Source organism: Arachis hypogaea, chromosome 18, assembly GCF_003086295.3.
Source record: "Arachis hypogaea cultivar Tifrunner chromosome 18, arahy.Tifrunner.gnm2.J5K5, whole genome shotgun sequence".
NCBI lineage: Eukaryota > Viridiplantae > Streptophyta > Magnoliopsida > Fabales > Fabaceae > Arachis > Arachis hypogaea.
The window spans coordinates 18,746,584-18,753,918 of record NC_092053.1 but is presented as its reverse complement, the minus strand read 5'-3'; the positions used below and the strand labels follow the sequence as shown (position 1 = coordinate 18,753,918).

The 7,335-nt window shown below is 37.3% G+C and overlaps 1 non-coding gene across 1 annotated transcript; it reads right to left on the bottom strand.

The window, feature by feature from the left end:
* Positions 1-6,703: 6,703 nt before the first annotated feature.
* On the bottom strand, positions 6,704-6,811 carry LOC112774719 (small nucleolar RNA R71). Its single transcript, XR_003189185.1, has one exon. It is a non-coding gene; the product is annotated as a small nucleolar RNA R71 (small nucleolar RNA).
* Between the last annotated feature and the right edge of the window lie 524 nt (positions 6,812-7,335).

Below are 7,335 nucleotides of genomic sequence, written 5' to 3'. Positions count from 1 at the left end.
ATTGACTAATTATTTATTAATTTTGCAGGTTTTACATCCTACCCACCTAAATAAGAAGTTTGCCCTCAAAATTCATATTCAAAAACCTGAAGAGAGGTGTGGGTAGTCACTTCTCATTCCAGATGTCAAGCTCCCAAGTGTGTTTCTCAAATCCAGCTCAACTCCAAGAAACCTTTACTAATGGTACTACTCTTCCATGTAGTCGCTCAACACTGGCATCGTCAGTTCTAACTAGAAGTACTTAAAATGTAAAATCTTCTTCCAATTGAACTAATACGGTAGCAAAACTATTTGATACGTTGCCACCCACCAATCCATCTTAGTACTTTAAACAGCTCAATACACCTCGATGTCATCCCCTTAGTCTTGATTATCCCTCGATTCTAGTCTATTGAAACAACCTCGAAAAATGCATAACTTCTTTGCTTAAACTATCTAGGTTTTCTCCACCGGTCCGCATAACTTTTCTGTAGGCTTTACTCAATCAAAAATCCAAACTTGAATTCACTTAGTTTTTCTCCGTTGTCTTGGCTTTTGATTTGGGGCCTAGGACACTTGAGCTTCAAAGGAATAGTCTTTCCTATAACCTATCAAATGCTGAGTTACATGCACCGCTACTTCATCTTTCGTGATATATCTTAGCAACTTTAAGGTGAATCGAAGGTTCGCTTATGTGTGCTTCAGAAAATAGTTCATGTGTCAACTTTTGACATTCCTCAAACTTGTTCGTGTATTCAGCGACTGACATTTGACCCTGTTTCAATTGTAGCAGTTCAAGCTCCTTACCCGTTCTGACCGAGTTAAGGAAGTATTTCTTGTAAAACTCAGTTCAGAATACATCCCAGGGTATAGTAGCATCACCATGCTGCAGAAGGCGTCGTGTCCCTTGCCACCAATACTGGGCTTCACCCACTAACTGATAAGTTACAAACTCAACACGTTGATCTTCAGGGACTTGTTGTGCTTGTACAGCCTACTCGATTGCTTGAAACCAGTTGTCAGCCTCAATGGGGTTCGTGGTTCCTCCGAAGATCGGTGGATGTATCTTAAGAAAATTTGCAACCGTCATTGGCCCGTTAACCCCATTAGCGTTGTTCCCATTTCCAGCTTGATTCTCTAGTGCTTCGGCTGTCGCCTGCATAGCCGTAACCATGTTTTCCAGGGCAGCCATAAAGTTCACAGGGTCATTTCCCATCGTTTTAGGGTCCGCAGTACCTATTCTACCTCTGCCTCACCTGCGACCGCGTCCACGAGTCGCCATCTGGTTCCTTTTCATACCAAACAAGTGATATCAAGGTGATCAATCTCAATATCATAAATCTAGTGCTTCAAAGTCCCAAATGCATGCTCATGAATATTCATGCCATATTTATTAGTTAGATAACCTAGTTTGGCATGTACAGACACCCAAAGTATGCCCAGAAGCGTAGTCAGTCCAACCCTCAGGCTCTACAGGAACCAACTGCTCTGATACCATAATATAACACCTTACCATACAGAGCTTTACGCTTAAGTTATAAAACAGAGGTGGTGAGGTATTACGACCTCTAAGAATAAAATATATATGTAGATATAGTTGAAGAAATTTGTAACTAGGAGCCTTAAAGAAAGGTTTAAGCAAAAACTACAAAAAGAAAAGCGCATTACACTCATAAACATAAAACCGGAGAAAAGATAAGAGTAAGACGTGAGTATATACAAAGAGTTGAGTGCCAAAATACAGAATATCAAGCTCCGGATGCAACCTGCGAAGCTAAGGCTGGCCGGAGTATAAATTCATGTATAAGCATAAGTATATATCCCAAGATAACCCAATATGCATAAAGAAAACACCTAATTCTTCAGAAAGCCTAGATTAAACATCATTATCTATATATATACATAGGAGAATCTATAAACAGAAAATACATAATAGACAACCCCAAAATATAACTTCCCAACTTCGCTTGCCAGAGAAACCTCCAGATGCTCACCGAGGCACATCTCGACCTACATCTGAAAACGAAAACATAGATATGAATGAGAACCGAAAGTTCTCAGCATGGTAATGGTGCCCACATACATAATTGATAAGGTCCCGGAAAAGCCAGAGGCGATCCTAGAACTTCAACACTCAGATTTAAATCTTAAAGTTTATAAATGGAGAACCATAAATGGGGTAGTTTATCTAAGGTTCTTATTTCTAATTCATTTCTAACTTAAGCCCTAATTTTCACCTTCCTCCAATCCTCCAAAACTCTAGCGCACAGACAAGCAATGCAGACAAAGCAAACACAAGTAGGATACAGATACAGCAGGTAGCAAATATAGCAGGTAAGCATAGTAATCACATAGGCAAGCCCAATTAATGCACAATCAAGCAAAACACACATATGCATATGATGTATGCTTGCCCTATGGCTGATGAGTCTCATCTGTTGGTTATATAGTCAACCCGACATGTCTGGTAGCTAACCCAGACATCGTCCTCTTAAAAACTGGTGAGCGGTACAGTACCACGATCCTCACCTGGTGGGCGGTAAACCACCTCGATCCCCACAGACGTTTTCAATTGGAAAATAGCACACACGTGGGCAGTAAATAACCACGATCCCCACAAAATAATTTATTATCAAATCTGGTGGGTGATTGATGAGTGAATAATTTATACGCTTTTTGGCACTGTTTTTAGTACGTTTTTAGTAGAATCTAGTTACTTTTAGGGATATTTTCATTAGTTTTTATGTTAAATAAACATTTCTGGACTTTACTATGAGTTTGTGTGTTTTTCTATGATTTCAGGTATTTTCTGGCTGAAATTGAGGGACTTGAGCAAAAATCAGATTCAGAGGTTGAAGAAGGACTACTGATGATGTTGGATTCTGACCTCCCTGCACTCAAAGTAGATTTTCTGGAGCTACAGAACTCAAAATGGCGCGCTTCCAATTGCGTTGGAAAGTATACATCCAGAGTTTTCCAGCAATATATAATAGTCCATACTTTGGCCGAGTTTAGACGACGTAAAAGGGCGTTGAACGCCAGTTCTACGCTGCTGTCTGGAGTTAAACGCCAGAAACACGTCACAAGCCAGAGTTGAACGCCAAAAATACATTACAAACTGGCGTTCAACTTCAAGATTGACCTACACGTGTAACATTCAAGCTCAGCCCAAGCACACATCAAGTGGGCCCCAGAAGTGGATTTATGCATCAATTATTTACTTCTGTAAACCCTAGTAACTAGTTTAGTATAAATAGGACTTTTTACTATTGTATTAGCATCTTTGGATCATCTTCGGATCATCTTTGATCATGTTTTGAGGGCTGGCCATTCGGCCATGCCTGGACCTTTCACTTATGTATTTTCAACGGTAGAGTTTTTACACTCCATCGATTAAGGTGTGGAGCTCTGCTGTTCCTCAAAGATTAATGCAAAGTACTACTATTTTTCTATTCAATTCAACTTATTCCGCTTCTAAGATATTCATTCGCACTTCAACCTGAATGTGATGAACGTGACAATCATCATCATTCCCCCACGAACGAGTGCCTGACAACCACTTCCGTTCCACCTTAGATTGAATGAGTATCTCTTGGATCTCTTAATCAGAATCTTCGTGGTATAAGCTAGATTGATGGCGGCATTCATGAGAGTCCTGAAAGTCTAAACCTTGTCTGTGGTATTCCGAGTAGGACTCTGGGATTGAATGACTGTGACGAACTTCAAACTCGCGAGTGCTGGGCGTAGTGACAGACGCAAAAGGAGGGTGAATCCTATTCCAGTATGATCGAGAACCTCAGATGATTAGCCGTGCTGTGACAGAGAATTTGGACCATTTTCACAAGAGGATAGGATGCAGCCATTGACAAGGGTGATGCCTCCAGACGATTAGCCATGCAGTGACAGCGCATCGGACCATTTTCCAGAGAGGATAAAAAGTAGCCATTGACAACGGTGATGTCCTTACATAAAGCCAGCCGTAGAAAGGAGTAAGACTGATTGGATGAAGACAGCGGGAAAGCAGAGATTCAGAGGAACGAAAGCATCTCTATACGCTTATCTGAAATTCTCACCAATGAATTACATAAGTGTTTCTATCCTTATTTTATGTTTACTTATTATTTAATTTCGAAAACTCCATAACCTTTTGATATCCGCCTGACTGAGATTTACAAGGTGACCATAGCTTGCTTCATACCAACAATCTCCGTGGGATCGACCCTTACTCACGTAAGGTTTATTACTTGGACGACCCAGTGCACTTGCTGGTTAGTTGTATCGAAGTTGTGAATGAAAAATGATTTATTAAGACGTGCGTACAGAGTTTCTGGCGCCGTTGCCTGAGATCACAATTTCGTGCACCAAGTTTTTGGCGCCGTTGCCGGGGATTGTTCGAGTTTGGACAACTGACGGTTCATCATGTTGCTCAGATTGGGTAATTTTCTTCTTATTTTATTTTCAAAAAGTTTTCAAAAATTTTTCAAAAATCTTTCAAAAGTTTTCTCCTTTGTTTTCGAAAAAAAATTTTAAAAAGAAAAAAAAATTTTAAAATAAAAATGTTTTCAAAAAATATATTTTTCTTCAGAATTTTTAAGAATGAATTCTAGTGTTTCATGAAGCATGTTGAAGCCTGGCTGGCTGTAAAGCCATGTCTAATTCTTCTGGGTAGGGAATGTCTGGCGTGTCATGTCTGAGTTACATACTAAAGCTTGGCTGGCTATTAAGCCATGCCTGACCCTTTGATTGGAGCTTTAGACTAAAGAGCATAAGATTCCTGGAATTCATATTAAAAATTTTGGAATCCTTATTTTTCTTTTTCTAAATGATTTTCGAAAAAAAATTAAAAGAAAATACAAAAAAAAATCATAAAATCATAAAAATAAAAAAAATATATTTCTTGTTTGAGTCTTGATTCAGATTTTAAGTTTGGTGTCAATTGCATGTTCATCTTGCATTTTTCGAAAAATTCATGCATTCATGGTGTTCTTCATGATCTTCAAGTTGTTCTTGGTAAGTCTTCTTGTTTGATCTTGATGTTTTCTTGTTTTGCATCTTTTCTTGTTTTTCATGTGCATTTTTGCATTCATAGTGTCTAAACATGAAAGATTTCTGAGTTTGGTGTCTTGCATGTTTTCTTTGCATATAAAAATTTTCAAAAATAAGTCTTGATGTTCATCATGACATTCAAAGTGTTCTTGGTGTTCATCTTGACATTCATAGCATTCTTGCATGCATTCATTGTTTTGATCCAAAATTTTCATGCATTGAGTCTTTTTCATGTTTTTTCCCTCTCATCATTAAAAATTCAAAAATAAAAAAAATATCTTTCCCTTTTTCACTCATAAATTTTGAAAATTTGAGTTGAATTTTTCAAAATCTTATCTTTTTCAAAAATCAAATTTTTTTCATTTTTCTTATTTATTTTCGAAAATTTTAAAAATATTTTTCAAAAATCTTTTTCTTATCTTTATCTCCTAATTTTCGAAAATAACATCATCAATTAATGTTTTGATTCAAAAATTTCAAGTTTGTTACTTGCTTGCTAAGAAAGATTCAAACTTTAAGTTCTAGAATCATATCTTGTGATTTCTTGTGAATCAAGTCATTAATTGTGATTTTAAAAATCAAATCTTTTTCAAAACTAATTTCAATCATATCTTTTCAAAAATATCTCTTTATCTTATCTTTTTCAAAAATTTGATTTCAAAATATCCTTTCTAACTTCTTATCTTCTTATCTTTTCAAAATTGATTTTCAAATTTGTCTCAACTAACTAACTAACTTTTTGTTTGTTTCTTATCTTTTTCAAAACTACCTAACTAACTTTCTCTCTCTAATTTTCGAAAATATCTTCCCTCTTTTTCAAAATTTCTTTTTAATTAACTAATTATTTTAATTTTTGATTTTAATTTTCGAAAATTACTAACCTTTTTCAAAAACTATTTTCGAAAATCACTAACTCTTTTTCAAAAATAATTTTCGAAAATTTCCTTTCTCTCTCATCTCCTTCTATTTATTTATTCATCTACTAACACTTCTCTTCATCTCACATCTCTGCTCTCCTCACCCTTGTGTTTCTTTCCTTACATTACATTCTTTTCTTCTTCTTTTCTTATACTCACACAGGGACCTCTATACTGTGGTAAAAAGGATCCCTATTATTATTGTTTTTCTGTTCCCTCTTTTTCATATGAGCAGGAGCAAGGACAAGAATATTCTTGTTGAAGCAGATCCAGAACCTGAAAGGACTCTGAAGAGGAAACTAAGAGAAGCTAAATTACAACAATCCAGCAAGCACCTTTCAGAAATTTTCGAACAAGAAGAGGAGATGGCAGCCGAAAATAATAATAATGCAAGGAGGATGCTTGGTGACTTTACTGCACCTAATTCCAATTTACATGGAAGAAGCATCTCCATCCCTACCATTGGAGCAAACAACTTTGAGCTGAAACCTCAATTAGTTTCTCTGATGCAGCAGAACTGCAAGTTTCATGGACTTCCATCTGAAGATCCTTTTCAGTTCTTAACTGAATTTTTGCAGATCTGTGATACTGTTAAGACTAATGGAGTAGATCCTGAAGTCTACAGGCTCATGCTTTTCCCTTTTGCTGTAAGAGACAGAGCTAGAGTGTGGTTGGACTCTCAACCCAAAGATAGCCTGAACTCTTAGGATAAGCTGGTCACGGCTTTCTTAGCCAAGTTCTTTCCTCCTCAAAAGCTGAGTAAGCTTAGAGTGGATGTTCAAACCTTCAGACAGAAAGAAGGTGAATCCCTCTATGAAGCCTGGGAGAGATACAAGGAACTGACCAAAAAGTGTCCTTCTGACATGCTTTCGGAATGGACCATCCTGGATATATTCTATGATGGTCTGTCTGAATTAGCTAAGATGTCATTGGATACTTCTGCAGGTGGATCCATTCACTTAAAGAAAATGCCTGCAGAAGCTCAAGAACTCATTGACATGGTTGCTAATAACCAGTTCATGTACACTTCTGAGAGGAATCCTGTGAGTAATGGGACGCCTATGAAGAAGGGAGTTCTTGAAATTGATACTCTGAATGCCATATTGGCTCAGAATAAAATATTGACTCAGCAAGTCAATATGATTTCTCAGAGTCTGAATGGAATGCAAGCTGCATCCAACAGTACTCAAGAGGCATCTTCTGAAGAAGAAGCTTATGATCCTGAGAACCCTGCAATGGCAGAGGTAAACTACTTAGGTGAACCTTATGGAAACACCTATAATCCATCATGGAGAAATAAACCAAATCTCTCATGGAAGGATCAACAAAAGCCTCAACAAGGCTTTAATAATGGTGGAAGATACAGGTTTAGCAACAGCAAGCCTTTTCCATC